Source organism: Emys orbicularis, chromosome 14 (genome assembly GCF_028017835.1).
Source record: "Emys orbicularis isolate rEmyOrb1 chromosome 14, rEmyOrb1.hap1, whole genome shotgun sequence".
Taxonomy (NCBI): Eukaryota; Metazoa; Chordata; order Testudines; family Emydidae; genus Emys; species Emys orbicularis.
Window position 1 is genome coordinate 9,494,151 of NC_088696.1, and position 26,240 is coordinate 9,520,390.

A 26,240-nucleotide genomic window follows, 5' to 3' on the forward strand; every position below is an offset into this window, starting at 1 on the left:
TTAGGGGATTAAGAGAGAATGTGTCCTTGGTCGATGATCTCCTCCTGGCTATGGTAAAGGAAATGCATCCATGCTGATTTTATTGATTATGTGGAAAATGGGTAGTGCGGGCATTTCCTGTGGACTTAGGTGATGTAATGCAATTTTTTGTTGTTGTGAAGATTATGTTTTGGAAGGAGTGCCCAGAGCTTGTGAAGGGAACATCTAATGGCTGTTTTTATATACATACCAATACATATAATGACAAATCAATGAAAGAAAGAACAAACAAAAGAATATTTCTGAATGTGACCAGGGAGCAAACTTTGCCAGCTAAAATTCTAGTGTAATAAAGGTCATGTGTATAACTACTGCCACAGTCAGTAGTTAATGTTCTGTGAACTCATAATTTCTGAATAGATTAAATTGCATCTGTTGCTTTTTAAAAACATAAATCAGCTCACCACCCCTATTTGATTTGAGCTTTGAATGGTAAGTATTGTACTTCTGAATATATTAATAAGTAGATTGCTAGCCTTAAAATTTATTAGGGCTGAGTACAGATTTGAATAGAAAATAAAATGTCAAGAAATGCACTCTTCCAAACATAGGAGATGTAATAATTTCAACATGGCTGATAAAGAACTTCAAGCTGATGATCATTCAGAACTGAAAAGGAAATTATTACTTGATGAAAGGATAATTTGCTGCTATTTTCTTTAACTCTTCACTGTGGAGTCCCAAACACAGTCACATAGTACATGTACTTGCTGCTAACACATTGACAACAAAAATAAAGTACAGGGCATTCTTGGTCTGATTCTCCTATGTGACTCCACTCCTAGAAATCAAACAGGAAAAATATTCATATCTATTATGCTAAGTATTGAGAAATATCTGTCTAGGCCATATACATTGGGTCAAATTATTCATAAACTCTGAGGCCAGAAGAGACAATTAGGATAATCTAGTCTGACCTCCTGGCCTTTAGAACTCCACCAGCATCGAGCCACACAATTTATGGTTGAACTAGTGCATATTTTGAAAAACATCCAATTGTGAGACCTTTCCAAGGCAGAATCCTTGGGATAGATGAGAAAAAGAAGCTGAATAATAAGATAAGAAGCCTAAGCATCCTATCTAATATCGTGTCACTTTTTGCACTGACAGTACCTCTCAACTGTTAAAGAACCAATTTCCCCGTGAAGATGGTTATTCACAGTGCCAACTTGCAGCTGATCACAATCCGTGCTGCCAACAGCAGATGTTTCAACAGTGGTTAAGCCTCTTCCTGTGGTCCTTGGCGAGCACCATACATGCATCAGAACATCTTGTATCTCTAGAATATTTTAGCAATGAAACGTAATCAATTCCCCAAACTTCTGGCATTTCAGAGTGTGCCAGCTCGTGGGTGAGATGCCCTAGATTTACAAGCCCCTCCAGCAGAGATATGTATGAAATTGGCCCAGTCTGAAAATTCTTTTTTGGAGTCAGTTAAGAACTATGGAAAGTTTCATAGTGTGCCAGGAGGTACAGACGGAAGGAGGTAGCTTTATGTGCAATAATACAAAATTTGTTTGAATTTTGAAACAAACTTCTAGCCAGTATCCATTTTCTAGGGGAAGTAGGAGGTAAAAGGGAGGGAAATTCTGGCCAGAGGTACGGTATTTCACACTGTCTGCACATAACAACTCTTCCAGGCAAGCCGAAGACTCTCTTTTCTCAAGCTGATGATTCTCTATCATATGCAGAATCTCAGAGAGGAAGTACATGAGTTTCCATCAAACTATCTGTCATATCTCCTGTTTGTGCAGCATTCACTGAATGGAAATCGCAGTGGTGTATCAAAGTGCCGTAATATAAGGAGAATCATTTAAGGATTACAGTAGGAGAACTTTCATGATTAGTTATTTCTTTCTTTTTCTATTCTTTTCCTTTCATGGGAAGGTACTTTTTATCATATTGCCAACATTCTGAAGAACGCAGTGCTATCATTACACTAATAGGGACAGTTGGACTATGGGTTTGCAACTCTATCAGCACAAAAAGACTCCCTTCCCAAGGTCAAAAAGGAGAAGCAATAATAGATGTAATGGAATCTCACCGACCTTGTGACTTCAGAATGATGCAAGCCTTCTTGTATGGCATTGTGAAGGCAGTGTTCAAAGCAGAGTTTGCAAGGAGTTCTCTTGCAGATGGTGCATGCACAAGGTGAAAGTGTGTGTGAATTAAATGTCGACTGGGAAGTGCTGTGATGGGGAGTGACTGAAGCATGGAGTGAATGGATGTACTATCTGAGGTTGAGTAAAAGAGAGGTAGGTCAGGAAGAAAGTAAAGATATGCTAAATGGAGTCTCTCTTTTCTGTTTTAAGGGAACCTATATTCTCCATTCCCCGTTGTCCAGCTCCTTTCTTAGATGCTCATTTCATCTGTACTTGAAAGAAAAGTATATAGTGAAAAAGGAAAACTAAACATCTCCTTTCAGAGTGACTTTTGTGGTACTGTTTCTTCTTTGCAATGTCTGTAGAGGGAGCATTCAATGCACTTTCGTCTTCTTGCCTGTAATTTACATTTTCTTAACAGTGCGTTCAGAAGGCACACAGCCTAATAGAACACAATCATTCCTTTTTCCATCACTTATCCTGCACACGTTTTGATGTGGATGGAGAAATAATCACTTGAGTGCTTATAAATAAATATGAACAAAGAGCATAGATCCAGAATGACATAATGCCTTACATAATTTCATGTAAAAATCTATCTAAAACTATCCAGCATACTACAGATACTTGTAGACCTAAGTACCAAAGCACTGACGAGGCTCCTTATCTCTCTCAGTTTAATACGATAGCCAATATCTACACATTGCTGAGAATAAAAGGGGATGTTATACTTGTAGGTCAGGGTGACAAGCATTAGAAGGACCCTGAGGACTAGCCAAAACCTATTTGCATCAATGAGGGTGGTGGGTGGGTGTGTGTCCTCTGTTCACAGGCCTCAATGTACATTAGGTCTAGTTTTGGGTTTAGCGTGTGGGTGGTGTTGGTGGCCTGTGATACACAGGAGGTTAAGCTAGACAATCTGGTGGTCATTTCTGGCCTTAAACTCTATGACACTGGATCAGGACTTGTATGAAGAAAACTTGCTTACTAAACAGTTATGCTAGTCCTCCTTTTGAATGGTTCTTCCCTTTCTTCATCTGTAAATCTATCTTTATTCTTAGTATTTATGCAAACTATTAATAACAAACACATCCCCACAGATAAGTACATTCTGAACCTTTCCCAAGCAAAACCATGCAAGTAACCCCATTAATAAATATTTTGGATCCTAAGGCACAGATCCATATGAAGCACTTCCAACTGAGCCTGACAGTTCTATGGCAAATAATGTTAAGGGACAATAAACATCACTTAATTTCTGTATATAGCTATATGACACGCTGCAGCCTGCAGTTCTTTCTCCCTTTGGAAGTGAGAATACTGCTGCATTAGCAGGTAGGCAGAAAACTATGCCAGTTCTTGCCTCCAAATAAGCTCATAATGAGAGAGGTGAAACATGAGGAATGATTTCAATGGAGCTACAAACCCCAATAGGAAAATCAAAATCTATTTGACGTTAGAACAAAATCTTTTTTAATCTGGCTAATGCGGCTTTTGTGCTGATGCTGATCGGTACATTTATTACTGAACAGTGGGATGTTTGAAAGCACAGACACCTGACTCCAACTCTTCCTAAAAAAGCAATAATTTTCAGGTGTTCGGCTTGGTGGTTAATACATAGATATATAATTTTCAGCAAATTAAGCAGTGTTTTATCAGTCTTGTGATCTTTAGGATTTATAATCAAACCTTGATGACATCCTGATTAATGCTGGTGTAGGCTCTCTGAACCCTACAGTGTTTCTGATCATTTGGAGCTTAGCTCGTGCCAAGATAATTAGCCTCCTGATTATTCTAAGTAACCAGGGGTCAAAGGTTAGCTAGCACCACAGAGTACATTTAATTCAATCAATTTACTTAGTGAAGCAGTTAGAGAAATGTATTTCTACCACTGCATTAGGAATTTTTTTTCTGAATTCCTATGCTTTGGCTGATGAGCATTTTAGCTTAATTTCTAATTTGATATTCTAGTGGGGTTTTCAACTTCAATTACTCATGATATTTTCACTCATAAAACCAGGAGCTTCTGTGTGGGGAGGAGAAGGAACTGTCTCACTGAGAGACAAAAAAGGAATTGCTATTAAGGTTGTGTTTTTTTCTGCTAGCACATTCTAGAATGGGCTTGGAAAGAACCCTGCTGGACATTGTATGTGAGTGTGTTTTATTGCTTTGTTGAGTCTAATTTTAGATGTCTCTCAAGCAAAGGGAGTTTGACCAATAACCTAGGGACACATGCTATTCCATGGCAGCAGGTTTCAGAAATCTTGGCAGTTTAGTTCATGTTCAGAGGTGGGCTTGGATAGTTTACTAACTGCTCCAGTATTGTAGTGCTAAGTGAACATCTTTTATCCCAACTTTTTTTTCACAGAGAAATACAGATTTGGGCCAGCCAAAATATTTAGCTAATCTGTATTGATATTGGAGAATTATTTTGATCAAAAGGAAAAAATCACTGGGAAATGTCTAAACCATTTTGACGTGTCCATTTTTGGGAATAGATTCAGGTATCATTCACAAAACCCGTCATTGACCTTTTACCCAATAGTCTAGTGGTTACGATACTTACCTAGGATGCAGGAGACCCAAGTTCAAATCCCCACCCTGGATCAGGACCCTGAACACACATCTCCACCCTCCCAGGTGAGTGCCCTAACAACCAGACTAGTGGGGGATGGGCCTCCCTCAGTCTCCTCTTTGTATGAATAAGTAAATGTCCATCGGACTAGCGACTGGAGCCCAGGTCTCCCCTCCAACAGGTGAATACCCTAACCACCAGGCTAGAGGGTTATTCTCACTCAATGGCTCATACCCAATGATTATTTCATCCACACTTTTGTTTGATTTGTTGTTGTTGTTGTTGTTGTTGTTTTTTGATTTTACAGAATTGCCAGAGAACTGAAAAATCAAGTTCATCACTCAGCTCTACAGCAAGGTGATTGGGAGTGCCAAGTTGCAGCAAGTCCTATGTTTGGGATGAAATGTAGAACGCATCCCCTGACTACTTCTGATCCACAAGGGTTCCATGGCACTTCTGATAAGAATAGGAAGCAGTTTTGCTCAATTCTATCTGGATAATTTTCCATTTTGACTAGCCAAAATTCACATCCGTCAATGCATCAGGTTTTCTCCATTTCTTGTTCCTTAGCTGTTGGAGAGTATTGCTTCTGCCATTACACCAACCTGTTACTGCCACCCCTGAGATGGACTGAATTTTAGTCGTGAGAGATGAGTATCTATAATAAATAGATATCACAGATAGCAAGAAACATGTAGGACCTAATTTTCCCCAACTGATGCTGGCTTCTTCCCCCATAAATCAAGGTACAGGGACCCTGACATGTACAATCGCACCATTTGGGATGCTCAGTGTATCTGTAATGTCCTCTGTCTGCTAAGAGGGCCTAACGGTTTCAGTACTGCCCTGAAAAGGGTACTGCTGGTTGGGGATCTGTTGTGGCCAGGACAACTTGGAGATGTTCTCAATAGGGAATGTCCTTAGAAGCCTCTACTAGCAAGACTCCTATGGAAATTAAAACTACCGCCCTTGGTGGAACCCCAAAGGTTGGGGGGCAGTGGAATCATTGTCCCCCTCCTTGGAAATAAATTCCTCTCTTCCTCCAGTTGCAGAGTTGTAATTTATACTACCTTATGTCGATGGAAATTAATCTGGCCCACAATCTGTACACTGCTTTGGGGTCCATTGGGATGAAAAGTGCTATCTATATATGTGTAAAATATTCTTCTAATGAAGGTCACTCTGAAGTGACTATTTGTTTGATGGGTCTCATCCTAGACGCTTGTGGGTATCTGCCCTCAGTACAAAATTTGACACAGATGTCAGACTCTCTCAGCTCAAGAGAAGTCCAGAACAGGAACTGCAGGGTAACTGCAGGTCAGGAGTTAGGTGCATTAGAAGCAATATGTGAAGAACACTGCCAAGGCTGCCAAGTGCCTGCCTATGCTATGTAGGTCACTAGCCAGTGCTAATAGTCTCACACTTTCATGAACATGAAATTCCCTCAGCCTGTTTATAGAACGAAAACCAAGAAAACCGCCTATACATAATATCATTAAACACTGAGTCTTATCTACAGAAGAAAAAACACAAGACCAACAAAAACCCTACAAAACCAGAAAGCTACTGCACATACAATTCTCCTCCAGGAGAGATGAGAGAAAGAAAAACCATACTTGATAGATGTTAGTTATGTCACAATGTACAACTGCAAGGCACTCCAGTATTGTGGCAATGGTACCCACAATATAAGAACATATATAAACTAGAATAGGACCCCATAATAATAAACCTTTTCACAATTGTATACCATCGTTCACAAGGTTCGACTTTATGAATGATCATCGGTGTATTGTCTTTAATTAAGCTTGTAGCTTGAACTCTGAGAAAGAAAATGAATGAATAAATGCCAATGAATAAATAAATAGAACTGAACCACAAAATGTGGATCCAGGTTTCAGGTCCTCCTCCTCCCCCCCCCCCCCCCCCCCCAATTCAGCAGTGTTCTGATCTGGGGTTTTGGTTCTGTCCATTATAGAAATAGGGATCGACTGCAAAAAGCACATTTGCTTTTCCAGCTGCAGAAGAAAGATGACATATAAGAAAGTTATATTTTCAACATTTCCTTTCTTAGCTGAAAGTATACTTTACTGCCATGAAAATGCAAAGGGAAAAAAACATATCAAGCGTGGATTGAAAGGGAGTGGGCGTGAGATATTCAAACAATCATGCTGGGACAGACTGTGAGGGGCCACTGGAATGAGATGGGGGGGGAAGAAGTAGCTTGTGTCTCTGACACATAATTCAGCCACAGTTACAGTCCCTATGCTCTCTTTAGTACATTAACAGGCTTCCACCTAGCACTCTTGTGGGTGCAAATTATTCCAACAGCAGCAGGAAGGGACAACGAAGAGGCAGAACCATGCCCCCTCCCCTTCCCTGCACTGGCTAACAGAGTTGGCTGGATATGCAAGGGGAGCAGGCTGCAACATCCTAAGGGATGGTACCAGGGGCGTATATATAGTGGAAATCTGGAAGAGATTGTGCTTCTGGCAGCATCATATGTCCCCCAACTCCTCATGGGCTGGTGTATCTTGGCACCGCCTCCAAAGTAGAGATTTTACCAAAAGTCACAACTGAGCTCTATTGTTAAGAGTTGCCCATAAATTGCTGCACACAAGAAGTCATTTGCAGCGCACAAGAAGAAGTTCCATTTGTCCTACGGGAATAGAGATGGTCAAAAACTGGAATTTCTGTCCTGCGGGCAGTTACGATATTTTAATATTTGTTTTTGGCTCAACTCTAGCCAAAAAGTAAAACTATCAACGTGTTTGGCAGAATGGAAAGTTCCTAAAATGTTGGATTTGGAATGTCAAAACATTTCATTCCAGTTTGTTGAACAAAATCAAAGCATTGTTTCGATATTGAACTGCAGCCACCATGATGTCTCATAGGAGTTGTAGATCAGGTGTCTCATGCCCCATTTTCCTCTATGGGCCAGGCTCCCTGGCTGGACTACATCTCCCAAGACCACTGTACCAGTTCAACCGGAGGGGAAGAAAATTGGGAAAACTTGTGTAAAATTTTTAAAAAATTGATACTGGAGAAACTGCATTTTCTGTAAAACAAAATATCAACAGAAAATTTCCAACCAGCCATACCCAGGAAGGGAGCTGCATATTCTTAATCCCCATTTACTGGCACGTAATTAACTAACAATTTGCATATGTAAAGACATCTCTCTCATAATATGTATAGCTTTGATCAGATTAATAGGTTGCTTATTGTCATTGCCTTTAACCATTCTAAGGCCATTTACTACTCATATCTGTATCAGACTTACAACATTAATCTATTATATGGTAAACCCTGTGGGTTTATGGGCTCTAGGGACTGAGTTTGTACAGCACCTAGCACATGGGATCCTCGCCCATGATTAGGGTTCATAGGTGCTACGTTAATACAAATATTACATTCATAAAAGGTAACCTTAATATAAAAGGCAACCAACATCTCATTTGGAGGATGGTACCTTCTATAGTAGAACATTCTTTCACTTCTGGCAGGACCAATCTGAAATATCATGAGGTTTTAGCCAAGAAATAGGTTATTTTTATCCCTTTGTTGCTAAGATTTATGAAGTTCTGAATACCTCTATTTGTTTATCTCATACATACAAGACACCCACCACTATGGTGTCTGGGTGCATTTATACACTCACGCTGGATGAATTAATATTTCCAAATACAAGGAGTAGATGATTTATCTTCTCTTGTAGACCAGAACTCTAAATAGAACACATAAAGAGAGACTTGGCCATTTAACGGAGTGTCCAGAATTTCATATATTGCATGGCTGGGTTTTGGGGTTTTGTTTCAGCAAAGCACTTACACATGTGCATAACTTTTAGCACATGCTTAGCCCCACTGACTTTAATGGGCCTATGTTTAAACAGATGGATCAAGGCCTATCTTATGGGATAGATTGCTGCACTGTCTCCATTATCCACAGACTACCAATCAACTGAAAGGGAATTCTGGATGGAAAGTGATTATTGCACATGTGTAAAATTCTCAAGGAAATTGTGCTCATTTTTAAATTGTGTTCCTTTAAAAACAACAAAAAGAGCTAGGTGATATTCCTAATCTCTCCTGCAAAGCTGTGTTTAAATTACAGAACAGTTACAACGTGAATAAAGCAGATTGTTTCACATTCTGTACTCCTTTGGCCTTGCCAAAATGATTTTTATAAAATTAAAAAAAAAAACGTTCACAGGCCGAGAACTCCGATATAACTTGCAGCCTGTAGCACATTTTTACTGCTCTCTTGCAACATAAACCCTTAGAAATAGGATTTGCAATGGAAATGCGGCCAGAACCTCAGGGGCACATTGTGAACAAGTACAAAATGTTGCCTGCAAACCTTGCCAAACAAGTAAAACTGATGATATATTGATAGTAAATGGTCTGGAATTTTTATACTAATTTTTCCCATGGCAATGGATTTGTTTAATGCTCTTCATGACTATGGTACAGCTTGCTCAGGAAGGATAGACAGGGGAAAAAGGGAGGAGGTGTTGCCTTATATATTAAAAATGTACACACTTGGACTGAGGTAGAGATGGACATAGGAGACGGAAGTGTTGAGAGTCTCTGGGTTAGGCTAAAAGGGGTAAAAAACAAGGGTGATGTCATGCTAGGAGTCTACTACAGGCCACCTAACCAGGTGGAAGAGGTGGATGAGGATTTTTTTAAACAACTAACAAAATCATCCAAAGCCCAAGATTTGGTGGTGTTGGGGGACTTCAACTGTCCGGATATATGTTGGGAAAATAACACAGCGGGGCACAGACTATCCAACAAATTCTTGGACTGCATTGCAGACAACTTTTTATTTCAGAAGGTTGAAAAAGCTACTGGGGGGAAGCTGATCTAGACTTGATTTTAACAAATAGGGAGGAACTCGTTGAGAATTTGAAAGTAGAAGGCAGCTTGGGTGAAAGTGATCATGAAATCATAGAGTTTGCAATTCTAAGGAAGGGTAGAAGGGAGAACAGCAAAATAGAGACAATGGATTTCAGGAAGGCGGATTTTGGTAAGCTCAGAGAGCTGATATGTAAGGTCCCATGGGAATCAAGACTGAGGGGAAAAACAACTGAGGAGAGTTGGCAGTTTTTCAAAGAGACACTATTAAGGGCCCAAAAGCAAGCTATTCCACTGGTTAGGAACGATAGAAAATGTGGCAAAAGACCACCTTGGCTTAACCACGAGATCTTGCATGATCTAAAAAATAAAAAGGAGTCATATACAAAATGGAAACTAGGACAGATTACAAAGGATGAATATAGGCAAACAACACAGGAATGCAGGGGAAAGATTAGAAAGGCAAAGGCACAAAATGAGCTCAAACTAGCTACAGGAATAAAGGGAAACAAGAAGACTTTTTATCAATACATTAGAAGCAAGAGGAAGACCAAAGACAGGGTAGGCCCACTGCTTAGTGAAGAGGGAGAAACAGTAACAGGAAACTTGGAAATGGCAGAGATGCTTAATGACTTCTTTGTTTCGGTCTTCACCGAGAAGTCTGAAGGAATGCCTAACCTAGTGAATGCTAATAGGAAGGGGGTAGGTTTAGCAGATAAAATTAAAAAAGAACAAGTTAAAAATCACTTAGAAAAGTTAGATGCCTGCAAGTCACCAGGGCCTGATGAAATGCATCCTAGAATACTCAAGGAGCTAATAGAGGAGGTATCTGAGCCTCTAGCTATTATCTTTGGAAAATCATGGGAGACGGGAGAGATTCCAGAAGACTGGAAAAGGGCAAATATAGTGCCCATCTATAAAAAGGGAAATAAAAACAACCCAGGAAACTACAGACCAGTTAGTTTAACTTCTGTGCCAGGGAAGATAATGGAGCAAGTAATTAAGGAAATCATCTGCAAACACTTGGAAGGTGGTAAGGTGATAGGGAACAGCCAGCATGGATTTGTAAAGAACAAATCATGTCAAACCAATCTGATAGCTTTCTTTGATAGGATAATGAGTCTTGTGGATAAGGGAGAAGCTGTGGATGTGGTATACCTAGACTTTAGTAAGGCATTTGATACGGTCTCGCATGATATTCTTATCGATAAACTAGGCAAATACAATTTAGACGGGGCTACTATAAGGTGGGTGCATAACTGGCTGGATAACCGTACTCAGAGAGTTGTTATTAATGGTTCCCAATCCTGCTGGAAAGGCATAACGAGTGGGGTTCCGCAGGGGTCTGTTTTGGGACCGGCTCTGTTCAATATCTTCATTAACGACTTAGATATTGGCATAGAAAGTACGCTTATTAAGTTTGTGGATGATACCAAACTGGGAGGGATTGCAACTGCTTTGGAGGACAGGGTCATAATTCAAAATGATCTGGACAAATTGGAGAAATGGTCTGAGTTAAACAGGATGAAGTTTAACAAAGACAAATGCAAGTGCTCCACTTAGGAAGAAAAAATCAGTTTCACACATACAGAATGGGAAGAGACTGTCTAGGAAGGAGTACGGCAGAAAGGGATCTAGGGGTTATAGTGGACCACAAGCTAAATATGAGTCAACAGTGTGATGCTGTTGCAAAAAAAGCAAACATGATTCTGGGTTGCATTAACAGGTGTGTTGTGAGCAAGACACGAGAAGTCATTCTTTCGCTCTACTCTGCTCTGGTTAGGCCTCAGCTGGAGTATTGTGTCTAGTTCTGGGCACCGCATTTCAAGAAAGATGTGGAGAAATTGGAAAGGGTCCAGAGAAGAGCAACAAGAATGATTAAAGGTCTTGAGAACGTGACCTATGAAGGAAGGCTGAAATAATTGGGTTTGTTTAGTTTGGAAAAGAGAAGACTGAGAGGGGACATGATAGCAGTTTTCAGGTATCTAAAAGGGTGTCATAAGGAGGAGGGAGAAAACTTGTTCACCTTAGCCTCTAAGGATAGAACAAGAAACAATGGGCTTAAACTGCAGCAAGGGAGGTCTAGGTTGGACATTAGGAAAAAGTTCCTAACTATCAGGGTGGTTAAACACTGGAATAAATTGCATAGGGAGGTTGTGGAATCTCCATCTCTGGAGATATTTAAGAGTAGGTTAGATAAATGTCTATCAGGGATGGTCTAGACAGTATTTGGTCCTGCCATGCGGGCAGGGGACTGGACTCAATGACCTCTCGAGGTCCCTTCCAGTCCTAGAATCTATGAATCTATGAATCTATATGATTTTTAGTCCTTGAATCTGTGCGTCATCTTGTTTTGTTTGTTTATTGCTTCAGTGAAGCACCTACAATGGCAGTGCAATCTGGTGCTATATAAATAACAAGCATCATTAATTGCTGAGGCCAATCAAAAATGCTCCTATTAATCGCAAATTTAGTTACAAAGATTAATATCTATGCCATCACCACATTATGGTACATCATTTGCCTCTTCCTGGGTTTCCCCAAAATTGGCCTCTATGGAAACAAACTTGCTATTAATTGTATACCTTTGCTGTCATTACAGGTGTCAAAAGTTTAAATGCAGTTGTGTACCACCTCATTCTGTCAGAGAGAACATAATCTCATATGACTCAACTTCTCAGCCTTGAACATGGGTGGCAGGGAGATTTCCAGTTGGATCCTGGGTGTTCTGTTGCCTGGCTTTTGCTGAATAGCCTTGAAGAGATGGGGTTTAAACTATGTCAAGGATATTAGTCTGAAGTGAATGAAGTGAAGAGTACACTCCTCGTTTATATCCCCAGAGTGATAAATGCGAGAGCATAATTTTTTTTCTAAAGCAAAGAAAATGGGAAACCAACAAGGATTTTAGACACATGAGAAATAGCTTATGAATTTAGATGATAGTTCAGCAGAAATAAATTGTACATCTGTTCATTCGTTTTAATAAAGTGGGGGAATGACATGCTGCTGCAGCCCTTTGCAATTTTTAAATTATGATCCTATAATAGTACCATTAACATTTGTAATGCAGCCCATACGCTATGAATTTTAGAAAAAAAATAAATTCATAGAATAAGAGAGCATCCATCTATAGTTTGGCCTTTTGGCAATTGGAAGGGAAAACTCAGTGTCTTTTGACCTATTGCAAATGAGTCCAAAAAGGATCTTACAACATCTTGACCATGTAACCTATAACTCTCTGTGTAAGTCTGTTGACAAAAAATACTGCACCGTTCTCAAATAAATAATACAGGTGTGCAACATTCAGCTGACTGGATTCATTTCTACTGACTAAAGCCTAGTCTTTTTTGTACTCACCAACAATCGCAGATTACTGCTGTTATTTGAAGTGAATCTTCAACGTAACAAACAAGGTGCTCTTTCTCTCTTTCTCAGCTGCATTTGTGGATAGAAGCGTATATCAAATTTTGCTAAGATCAGGGAGGAACATGTCATATTAGCCTGGTCTCCCACGCACTGATAATCCAAATGAGAGACATGCAAAGTGTTCTGAGTATGGCACAATTAGATCATTGCTTTTGTGATATGATTGTACTTTACAGAGATGATAATGGCATGTGAATTTAAGATATAACCATGCTGGGCTGCAGCAGACACCTTTTAAATCCAGTGTTTTGTTTTTCAAAACTGATGTCCCATGGGAAATGATAAATTAATGTTTCAATAGTAGATGTCACGTTTGCTTAAAAAGCCCAGTTGGAGGTATCATTGCATTTTCCCTTAATTACTAGAAGAAGTGTTGTTAAGCATACAACTGTTACTGGGGGGTGGGGGGACAGGGGGAAGGAGGGGGAGAAAGGAATAGGGAAGGAGCTTTTAAAATTGGTTAGTTGTTCGTGTATCGTTCCATTGATCAACTGATATAGTCTACATGTGGGAAAAGGGAAAGAGAAAACACTGACAGTCCTACAACCATGTGAAAAAAGCCAGAACTGGATGTCAGAAGCTGTGAGCTGTTTCTGTAATCCATCCTGCCTTGCCTCCTACTACCACAGCAAATGAATCTAGACTGCATGCTTAAGTGTTTAATCTTCCAAAAGCAAAGATTTTTCTAGTGGCTATGTCTGATCCCAGTATTGGAAGACAGTTGCCTTACTGCCTTACATTTTGCATTAGCCATATATATATACTTTTAAACATACATATATATTTCTCACCACAGCTCCAGCAGGTTGTCTGAAAACAATCTCAACAGGTAGTCTAGGTAAACAAGACTTACTGGAACTGGTGAATTCCCCAATGGACACTGAAGAATAGAAGAAAAGAAATACCTCTGGGGCACAAGACCTCTAGGCAAACACTTACCATTGACAGAAAGCATACGGATTTATTGATCGGAGCTGCATTTTAATAATATGGCTGGAGGAAAGAAAACAGTTCCTAGAGTGTACCAGACAGCCCCAGCATGGGGTATGATAAAACAGTTTCTACCACTAATATCAGGCAGCAGATGTAAAAGGACTTAGGAGAGTTCAACATCTGCAAGACAAGCTGGATTTATTTATTCACGACTTCAATTATTATTTAAGCTAGAAACTTTGAAAAGGTCAGAACTGCTAACTTAGTAAACATGCCCTTCATTTGTCTTCAAATAAGCACTTCCCCCCCCTAGCTGGGAGTACAATAATCAATTAGCCAAGTACAGTGCTCTCTCTCTCTCTGTTAGGATGCTTGTTTGGTTACCAACAAACAAAGAAAACACCCCAAAACTAAACCTCGAAATTTCAATTCAAGCTGCAGAAGAAAATGCAATTTAAGGGGACATTTTAAGATTAAAAGGCATGGGCGTCAGTTTTAGGTAGGTACACACCTGTGAGCATGTACAGCTATAGGAATGCCTACACAAAACCCAGATTTGAATATGCACATGCCTAAACTGTTACTTGCAAATATGATCTCACAAACACTTATGCACAGGAGTTGTCCCATTGGACTGATCCCACAGAAATGTTATCTTTGATTTTTGGGGGGGTAATATTTCAATAAAAACAATTACATATTTGGATGAATACATTCATCTGCAGTGTTAATTTCTCTTATGTACATTGTGGTAGAATCAGAAAATGAAATTGACTGTAGACAAAAGTGAAATTGACTTGTCTATTTTCATTATCCACCCTGAATGAAGTGGAAAAAGTAAACAGAAATCATAAATGGCACAAAAAAATATAAGGGTTTGTACAGTTATATCATTTATTATTATCTGAGGTGCTATTAGTAACATAGAAAGGAACTATGTACTAATGTAACCATGTGCATATGCAAGTTAGTGACTGGACATATGCATGTAAATTAGGTGAGCATTCCATGCCTGAGTGAATGGAAGTGGCCACTGCAGATGAACAAAATGAGGAGGAGAGATGGTTTAGGAGGAAAGATGAGAAGTTTAATTTTTGACATGTTTAAATTTAAGGAAACAGTGAGATACCTGGGGAGACCGGCAGTGATGTGAGCCTGGACAGAGAGGGAGAAGTAGAGAGAGTACCTGGGGTTCTGAGAACTATCAGCATACAGATGGCAATCGAAGCCATAACAACTGTTCTTGGAGATAAGTGGACAGTGAGGAAAGGAGGATATGAATAATGGTCACCCAGGAGACATCAGCAGGGAGAGGAAAGATGATACTCCACCAAAGGTAACAATGACGTAGTGGTCAGTGAGGCAGAAGAAGTATCAGGAGATAGAGTCTCAAAAACGTAGGTCTTTAGGAGAACAGGGTGGATGAGGGGAGTAAAGACAACAAGATCTTGATAAGAATAAAGATGGAGGCCCGTAAGCTTAAGCAGGAAGAGGTCATTAGCTATTTTGGAGAAGTGAGATTGGATGGAGTAGAGAGGACAGAAACTGGAATGGAGGGGGCTCTAAGGGAAGCTGGAAAATATGTAGGTCCTGGGAGCAGATGACACATTCAGGGTCTTGCAGATGAAGAAAAAGAATTAGAAAGTAGGTGGGGTTCAGAAAAGGTTTTATATAGTGTGGAGTAAACAGCATGCTTGAAGGTGGAGGGACAAGAGCCAGGGAGGTGTTATTTAATGATGAGGGAGTTAGGAGGAACCCTCCTCCATGAAGATGGGAGACCTCAGATTCAGACACATGGGAAAAGGAGGGCAAGATACCAAGAAAATGGTAACATGTGATGCTGCATGATTGAAATATGACCATTCATATCATTAATATTGCCACTGTGAGCTTTGTTTTGGAACAGTGAAATTCCAAGCACCTGGAAGATGGTATAAAAGACTCTTGAATCATCTCCATGTTGCCTCTTTCCTGCTCTGATTCTCTGGACTACGGACTCACAACTAAAGGGAGCATTTCCTAATCTATGGACTGAGGACCTTCCAATCTTTTGGAAGTTACCAGAGACTTTACAAGCCAGCAGTTTATTTAATCACTGCTACAAACCTGATATAAGAACATATACATATAATCATTGCAATCATCTATGAACCATTTTTAACTCTCTTCATCTTTTCTTCCATAAATAAACCTTTAGATTTTAGTTCGTAAAGGACTGGCAATAGTGTGATTGTTGGGTAAGATCTGAGTCATATATTGACCTAGTAGTGTGGCTGATCTCTTGAGATCAGAAGAACCATTTGTTTGATAAAATTGGTATTCAATAATCACTCATCATAAATTCTAGTGTCTAGCTAGTGAAATAAGGGCTGGGATGCCTAAGAAGACTGCATTTTTTACTTCTTGTTAAACCAGTAAGGTGAGACAGAAATTTGTTTTTGTTACTGGCTTGGTATAATCTAATGATAGAATAACCACCAGTCTCGGGTGAGTCGGCCCTATTTCTCAGCAGTTTGTCCTGAATCTGGTATCTTCAGCTGTGACTCACTGAAGCATGGTGACATTTGGCATAGTTGGCAGGATCCACAGAACCAGGTCAATTACGTTTTGGATCAGAGCCCCATGCTATTTAAAATTTGAATCCTAACACACCCACAAGGACAATATGGATGTGTTTCATCTGTATTACCTGTTAGCACCTTGGAGAATAGTGGAAAGGAGGGGAATATTCCCAAGCCTTTATCTATCCCATTCTCCATGTATTTGTATGTACTCAGCGGTGAGTGCCAGGACAAGGTAAAGGATTTCTCCAATTGTTTGTCTGTTGTGAGGGGCAACTTGCCTGTTAAGGAAGCTGTCCCTCTCTCCCAGTTGTCTGTTAGAAAAGACAGCCTGACTGGTGACAGTAAGGGAGCCTGTGAACAAACAGGGAGCGTCTCTCAGCCTATGCCAGCTGAGAATTTGTTGGAGATGGCTCTGAAATTGAATGAAACACAGGAAAAAATTGTTGTGATGCAGCAAAATGTTGTTTCATTAGATAAGGCTAGGGTTGATCCTTACAATCAAGTCCCAACTGGGGAGGGCAGAGGCACATTTTGTATGCAAGATGAATTGTTGTCCAAAAAAGCTCCTGAAAAGGGAAAACAGCCTCATGGTGGATTTTGCAAGCAGCTTGCTGCAACTGAGGGGTGTGGAAGTGATTTGATTGCATTAGTTCAGTATGAATCACTGTCTGTAGACAGCAACAGTTTATTTGTTGAGAGACTTTTCAGTTCCTAACTGCCAGAGTCTTTCAGATGTGTATGGATCCACTGACCTTGCTTTAGAAAGATCCAGTGTGGATAGCTTAAAGGAGGTTTCAGTTGGAGTGAAAATTGTTAGGGAGTTTGAACAACCCTATAACCAACTAGATGTGCTTACTATTAGCCAGCATTTTGGAGAGACAATCTTGTTGGAACATGAATATCTCCATGCTGATTCTTTTAAGTGAACAGTTTGTGTCTCAGGTTCAGAGGGCAGATTGGGTAGTTGAATCTGCAGAGCAGAACAACTGTGCAGTTGATGTCTTGAGAATGCAGGGGGTGGCAGGTAAACTCTTACCCCTAGACACTTTGGATATGTCTTGTAGTCTCTTAATGGATTAGAGTACATCTGATTCCATCTGGAAGCAGAGATTGGTAATGGAAGGACATCACAACCCAGGCAACCAAGCACATGCTTGGGGCGGCACCTGGTAAGGGGCGGCCAATCTTGGGGTGGCGGGGGGCAGCGCGGCGCAGCATTCCGCGGGGGGGGGGCGCTCCGGCGGCGTGGGGCGGGCTCCGGCGGCGCGGTGCTCGGCGGGGGGGGCGGCACGTGGCGCGGCGCTCGGGGGGGGTTCCGGCGGCGCGGTGCGGTGCTCAGCGGGGGGGGGGTGCTCCGGCGGCGCGGCGCTCGGCGGGGGGCGGCGCGGGGCGCGGCGCTCGGGGGGGGGTTCCGGCGGCGCGGTGCGGCACTCAGCAGGGGGGGTTACGGCGCGCGGCGCTCGGCGGGGGGGGGGCTCGGGGGACGGCGCTTTTTTTTGCTGCTTGGGGCAGCAAAAAAGCTAGAGCCGGCCCTGTTCTGACATGCTAGTGAAAAGGGATGGTCTTTAAGACAGAGTCCAGCCTTGGAATTGGTAACAGATGAGAAAATGAATTTGAAAACTAGTAAACAAACTAGTGTCTGTGTTGATGCAAATTACCTAACAGGGGGGAGCATAGCTGTTAGCCCAGAGGACACACTTGGCCAACCAAAGGAATCTGTTAAACAAGAGAGCTCAGATTTCAACCCTCCAGGAAAGGGAGGAGGAGAAAGTCTTGATCCTGCAAATGGAAGCCTCACAGGTTAACCCTAAAATACTAAAACCCCAAAGATGAGAGGAGGAAGGAAGTGATGGAGCAGAAACAGTATCATTCAGCCTTAGGTCGGGAGGGTAATGACATTTCAGAATTCAGGGAGCCAAAGCCTGGGATGGGAGGGTGAACATGGGTGCACAGTACTGTAAAGTCTGGGCTGTGCACAGCAAGGGATTACACTTTTTCCCCATGACATATGGACTGGGAGCATAGGGAAAACACTTGTACAAACAAATAAGTATTAAGTGACTCAGACAGCTGGTTAGAGAAAGGACTACCCTTTAAGAAATAAGCATCTGGGACTCAAAGGCAAACAAGACATGGAAATAACATACAAGGATCTGAATAAATTACTTCGCTGAATCATCTTTCTCAAAAGATACCATAATTGCAAAGAATTCTTGATGTAACTCCAAACCTGCTTTTTTTTTTTTTTTGTTAAACCAATCGACAACATTTTCATTCCAGTAAGTTCAATAGATGATCAACCATATAGAACTTTATTGCCTTCCAAATGGGATTGTTTCTTAGACATTTACCAACAGTTTTGCTTGAGTAAATGTATGGCTCTTTTTAGCATGTTGATTTTTATCGGTTCACTATTTTAATGTTCCAGAGCAGACGGAAAAAAGATATTTTGTCTAAATAATCCTGACACTTTCATTCACATGCACAGCTGCTTAGCAAATTTTGCAGTAGCCAAATCAGTTTGTGTGTTGCTGATTGACTTGTCAGTGAAGAAACTGAAAAACTGATCACAAAAATAAATTTAAAAAAATCTCTCTGGAGCAATGACCTAAGCAGTCAGATAACTGTTATTTTTGTATGAATGTTCTGCAGTTTCATAACCCCTTTCTGGTCATATAAACTATAAGTACTACGCTAACTAGCACATATTGCTATTAAATAGGGTTTTGTCTGGTGCAAATTGAATATGTTAAGATCTATAGTGGTTTATCTTGTTTAATCCCACTTATAAAGAGAAATTCTTACAGATGCTGGAAGCTTTTAGGCTGTATGGGTTTCTTAACTCATGGGATTAGTGTGATATTTTGCCACATATCTAACAATTCCACTATGTATTACTAATAAAATCTGCCATGCCAGTGTCAAATAAAGATAGAGTTCTTAGCATTTTTGTTTAGTGCAGATTCCATATTTCGGAGATGCACTTAGAGACAGGGAATCATAACCTTTTCAGCACATCAGTGTATAACAAGTGTTTCCATTAAGCTAGAAAATAGTTTTGCTGGCAATATCTCAAAGCCAATACTTAACAATTTGCCTTTGCCACCTATTCCACTTATTGATCCCATAGTCCTTACTCCCAGTTATAAGAATAACATAATAAACACTTAGGCCCCAACCCTACAATGACCTCTGCATGGAAAAACTTCTGCCCCTGCACACTGAACCATTGACTTTAACAAGGCTGTGTGCAGGACCATGTCTCTCTCCACAGAGAGGTCACTGCAGTTTACGGGCCTCAAAATATCGTACTTTCCATTTGTCAATCTCAAATATGCAACAGGCAGAGACAATCAGATTTTTTCCTCCCTCTTTTTAATTTTGATTTTTTTTTTGGCAAAAATTAGAATACTGAAATACTGGTTGAAAACCTAAATATTTCAATTCAGAAATGAGGCTGTGGTGCCTTGTTGGAGTTGGAGTTTGGGTGCCTCATGCTTTCATTGTCCTCTATAAGCCGCGTCAGGCTACATCCGCTCAGACTCCAGCTTCCATCATGAACCACATCCTCCACTTTTGGAGAACGGAGGAGGTGCATCATGAGTCCCTGGTCATGGTGCATCATGTGAGATGTTGTCTGGTCAGAGAGCCCAGAAAATAGCAGAGAATGGGGACATAAAGCAACTGAATTGTAACTCCCAGCAGGCATTGCAGCAGTATGTTCAAAATGAAATACAGTAGAACCTCATAATTACAAACACTAGAGTTACAAAACTGACCAGTCAACCACACACCTCATTTGGAACTGCAAGTACATAATCAGGCAGCAGCAGAGACCCCGGAAAAAAAAAGTCCGGTACAATACTGTGTTAAATGTAAACTACTAAAAAATAAAGGGAAAGTTTAAAAAAATAAAAGATTTGACAAGGTAAGGAAACTTTCTGTGCTTGTTTCATTTAAATTAAGACAGTTAAAACAGCATTTTCCTTCTGTATAGTAAAGTTTCAAAGCTGTATTAATATTAAGTCAATGTTCATTTGTAAACTTTTGAAAGAACATCCCCAACATTTTGTTCAGAACTATGAACATTTCAGAGTTACAAACAACTTCCATTCCCGAGGTGTTCATAACTCTGAGGTTCGAATGTATTTTGGTTTTCTGCCAAAATACTTCCTTTTTCAGGTGTTCAGTTTTTCAACTGAAAATCAACATTTCCCACAGAAAGCAGACAGTTTTTATGAAAATTTTTAATTTAATGAAAAATCCAAATTTCAATTGGCAAAATGTTTTAATGGAATTTTTTTGACCAGCCCTAACAATGAGCGCTAAATATAAGATTTTATTGAATCAGAGATGCAGGGGCAGCCCTGGATTCTGGCCAGTCCCTTTATTTAGCTTGTGCTTGTCTGGTTGTCTGTTTTTAATTTCCTTTTCTTTTTTTTTTTAATCTACTCTCAAATTACCTTCCCAAATATATTTCTGCTGATATTTTCAAAACTGTTACTGCTAACTGTTTGCTTTCTAATTCCAAATTTAATACCTATGGCAAAGTTCACACTTCACAGACCATGTTGAGGAAGCATATGAAGCTTCAGTTCTTGGAGAAAAGAGCAATACATTAGGGGTTTATGGCTTTTTGTTGCTTTCATTGTTTGGATATTTGCTCTTAGTTGAAGCAGATGGAAGAAGTCTTCAGGGGATACTCAGCATTGGAATGGTTTAGTGGCGAGAACTACCAGCTGTAGTGAGAATTTCTGTTATTACCACTGAGTTGTTGTTGACCTCCCGAGCATAACCAAATGGTTAGCAAAGACAAGGACTCAGACATTCATATCAAGACTACTCAAATCAGCTGAACATGACTAATGAAGGAAACTAGACAGAGGATAGGAAGGGAAAATAGGTCTTTTGAAAAAGGACTCACAAGAATACAAGGTTTTTATGTGCACTGACTCAAATTATAAGGAGTGCAGGGAAAGAAACACATCTGAAGAAGCAGTGAAGTGCTTTTGTATTCACCCTCCCCTCCCAATTTCATAAGGTTTGAACAATCATTTCTATTCATAAAGTCTTTCCTGTATTTATACAAGTGTTTTTTGGCTGCTTTCAGATAATAAAGCATGCACTGTGTTGGTTCATGTACCACTGAAATGAGTTTATCTGTAGATTAAATAGACAACTTCCTGTATTTCATGACCTTGGCGGAGAGAAACAAAGCAATGAACTCACCCTTCAAAAGCGGAGATAAATGTAAAACTCTGCTGCCTACTGCGATGCAGTATATTCTACTCTAATTATGTGATAAGTGGATGGACTCTGTGTTGAACATATTTTGCAGAAGTTCCTGAACAAAGTGCTCATACTGGTTTCACAGATAGCTAATGGAAAGCCACATGAATACAAATTATTATGTACACATATGAATTTGGAGGAATACGAGAAGCACTGATCTTCCAAATGCTATTTTACCCTACGTTCCTCTTTGTTTTACTCAATGCAGAGAATAAGTATAGCCTGGTCCCATTACATTTTACCAGTCCCACTTGGACCACTATAGCTGAATGTTTGTCACTGTGCTCATTATGGGCTCAATCCTGCATGGCACTGAGCATTCCTTGTAGGTAGGGATCATCTTCAACTCCTCCTGACTCCAAAGGGAATTCAACACCGAGGTGCTCTTGAAAACCCCACTAGGCCCCCATCTGCATAGGTAGGTGCCTACAGACCTTTGGAAATCTGGCTATAAGTGCCGAAGTCACTTTTGAAAATGAGAGTTAGACTCCTAAGTCATGTAGATGCTTTTGAAAATTTTACCCAATGGCTTGTAAATTGCACTAAAGATCAGCATGCAAATTAGGAAAACCCTTAATTGTTTGGACTTTAATACCTACTCCACAGAAAAGGCTAAATATTAAACATGACAACAAATAGTATAGTTTGAATCAGACTATTAACATTAATTTAAAATAATGTAGGATTTTCTTCTTTTTGTTTTGCAGTGAGTTTATAATGCATGCATACTTAATTTAGAGAAAATATATTAATCACAATTTAGGTGTTACTTTCCTTACATAGGGATCTGATAAACAGCCCTCAATGTGACTAATAGACACTTTGTAAACTAAACTAATAGGAACTTTGTAAATGGAATCTAGCTACAACAACACGTATGCATCTGCAGCTTTGCCCCAGGCACAGACATGAAAGAACACAAATAAACCAATTATGGGACTACCTAATCTCTTTTGTGTTCGACAAATTGGTTGCACAAAGGGCTGTGTAAAAATATTTGCAGCACAGGTAAAATCAGCGAAAAATTATGAAAAGAAAAAGAAAAGGTATTACATTCTGAGCTGTCAATATGCCTGCCCCATCAATGATCCTGCCTACTCATGGCAGCCAGATCAAAATTTGACAATTTTACCTATATTTTTCCTTCCAACAGATTATAAGTATTAAATGTCAGGGACTAAAGTCAACATAAAAGCAGATTCTTTGGTAGGCCATGACAGTCTAGGAGGAGGGATATCCTGCCATGCCCAGTTCCTTCCCTTGTGCGCACAAGGATCCCCAGAAGTCATGGAGATCAAGGTAGAATAAAAATGGTAGAAATGACCATTATCTGCATTGGTGGTTCAGTGGTAGAATTCTTGCCTGCCACACAGGAGACCTGGGTTCGATTCTCCGCCAATGCAACAGTGGAATTTGTTTTGGGGGAGGGATAGCTCAGTGGTTTGAGCATTGGCCTGCTAAACCCAGGGTTGTGAGTTCAATCCTTGAGGGGGCCACTTAGGGATCTCGGGCAAAATCAGTACTTGGTCCTGCTAGTGAAGGCAGGGGGCTGGACTCGATGACCTTTCAAGGTCCCTTCCAGTTCTAGGAGATAGGATATCTCCAAGTGTACCTGTCCCTTTGGGTCCTGCTTTGAGTGTGGCTTGGCTGGACCCAAAGATGGGAGCCAAGGTGGAATTACATTATGAAAAGTGACTGTGTAAAAATAGCACCTACTTACTCCACTGACTTGCTCCATGTGTGTATTCAGAGCCCCACCTGATTGTTTTTTATACTCTTGCAATCCCTGAGGGAGAGGGTCCTGGAGTCCATTCCATCTCCCTTATCACCCACAGAATTGCTAGTTTCCAAATACAAGGCCTTACTTATCAGCACAACCTTCCCCTCCTTCTCTCCTCTCCCTTTCTTCCCTGCCCCCGAAGAGAATGGGTTTGCCTGGGTGTAATTAAAGGCAGAATTTGACCTGCAGAATCTTTATTACTGTTGACAACGTGCCAGGAGGAAAGCACCAGGCTTGATTTTTAGATCTGAACTGCATTTTGCAAAGTGGTGCTTTTTTCATTTGTCAACTGAGCAAATCTGATCAAAGTCACAGAGACCCAACAGACCTGGAACCCGATAATGCCATGGTTCAGAGTGTTTTTTTTTTTTTTTCAAACGAAAGCATTTTATGATACCATTGTCTGTTGAGAGAGTTTAATTATAATCCATTATCTCTATCATATTATTGTTCCTGCAGTGTTAATAAATAATAATGATAGTGAGATATTTCATTTAACCTCATCTTTTACTTGAAATGCTATTCTATCCATTTAACTGATGAGTAAATGGAGACACAGAGAAATGGATTGACTTGGTTTATCCTGAACTGTGTAAAAAACCCAAGATTCCCAACTCCCTGTCCATTGTTCTAACCGCTAGATGGAGTTTTCAATCCATTCTGAGCAGACAACTAAACTAGCTAGCAAGATACCAAGGGACCATCTCATGAATCCATTCTGAGCTCTACGACATCTATCCAGCAAAACGGGATATAAGGAGACTTGAGACACCATACAGAAGGTTATTTTGTGCTTTATTTGATATCTATGTTTGAAGAATCAGTCACATTTTATATTAAGGTTCCACTTATAAATGGTTTATTAAAGGTTAATACATGATTTATGGATGCCATAAGCATGTTATAGAGATGAGTCGTATGTGTCACAACAGGTTATAAGTGTGATGGCCACCATCTTGGCTGACATCAGGGATTGAGCCAGAAACTTCCAGAGCTGAAAGCATGAATATCTAAAGCTTGAGCCAAAGAACCAGGCTCTTTAAGTAGGGCTCTACAAGATTCATATTCTCTGTGGATAAGGAGGGAGACATGTATCACACCCTCACCAGTGAGTTACCATAAGCACATAATTATAAATATGGTTGTAAATCATGGTTATAAGCAACTGATTGACTTAGTGGAGTCTATGACAATTGATAATCATTTATGAAAACATCAATTAATCATTTATTAACCCTTTATAACCTATTTATAAATGGATCTTTAACGTAAAGTGTGACCAAATAATCTCTCTCTTGGAGGCACAGTTTAGTTAACAGGGATAAAATGTTGCTATTTTTCACAGTGGGAATGTTTCATTAAAACTAATGAGAGATTTACTTTATTTGTGTTTGAGCGTGAGTCAGGGAGGGATACAGAAATCTTTCTCTCTCTCTTTTTTTTAACATGGACAATTTATTCTAAAGACAGTCACTTCTTAAGTACATAAATAAAAAAAGAAATTTCCCAAAGTTGAGTTCCCCGATGCCATAGAACTCTGAGTGTTTAAATGATTTAACATTCTGGAAATCATTGAAGGTAGGGTTGGAAGCGAGAGAGAGAGAGAAAGAGATAATATATGGAGGAGAGCAAAGAGGACTGATCCTCCCTTGGCCAAAACATCCACATAAATTATCCCCACAAGTCTCTCTGTGGATTCTCCCTCAGCCATGTGCAAGTGGCTGTGGGTGGTAACCTCACGGCAGATGCCAGCTCTCCCCAAGGCCCTGCAGAAGGCACTTTGCTGGTTCCAGAACCCTGTGGGGGGACAGGATGGGTACTGGGTGGTCAGCAGCACACTGTTTCCCCCCCTCACCCCAGAGCTTATGAAGGAAAGCTAATGCAGCCTTCCCATGCAGTGCCCTTCCTTTAAGAACGTGCCCGAGACAGCAGTAGCCAGAGGAAGGACTTGGCAATGTGGTTCCAATGGAATCACACTACTGCAGAGGCACAGGAACATCTATTGATTCCTTGGGATGCATGGGAAGTGGCTTCTACACCCCATTTTCTTAGGCGAGGGAGAACAAACCCCTGACACCACTTCTGTGATGGAACCACCTGGGGCAACACACCTTGATATTTCTTCTATTGACTCTTTGGGCAGCAGCATGCTGACCTCTTGCCAGAATCAATGGTGTTAGAACAAAGATATTATAGAGATGGATTAGCCTGCTTATAGCTTTGTAGCAGATGTTTCCCCGCTAGCTCCTTATCACACACTACCAACAGTGACATTAGCCATAGGCTAGCATGCATGCATTGCAGGTGCACAGCACTGCAGTGCTCTGTCACCAACTGTTACACAGTGGCTCAGAAAAAAAATCATGTATTTTCTGAATGCACTGAGTATATAAATAACTCCCAGCCCCATTAGCAATCACTCAGTCTAAGTAATGCATTGCCAAGCTGTTTGAATATCCTACAGTAGGCAAGGAAGTTGTCAGATTTTCCAAAAAGATCTATTCCTGCACTTCCTTTTGGTTCATTATTTACTTTCTGACTGGCACTCCCTTAGTACTGTACAAAAGTTGAGCCCCATATCTTAACTTTCTTTGGAAAAAAGGCCAAATGTTCTTCATGACACAGAACTATATCTTTGTGTACAGTAATAACCCTCAACATTCCATT

At 40.4% G+C, this 26,240-nt stretch overlaps 1 protein-coding gene and 1 non-coding gene across 2 annotated transcripts in view; one reads left to right on the forward strand and one right to left on the reverse strand.

The window, feature by feature from the left end:
• The window catches only part of CDH13 (cadherin 13), a 608,253-nt gene that overhangs the window by 72,463 nt on the left and 509,550 nt on the right, over positions 1-26,240 (reverse strand). The window lies entirely within an intron of this gene.
• On the forward strand, positions 23,126-23,196 carry TRNAG-GCC (transfer RNA glycine (anticodon GCC)). Its single transcript has one exon. It is a non-coding gene; the product is annotated as a tRNA-Gly (tRNA).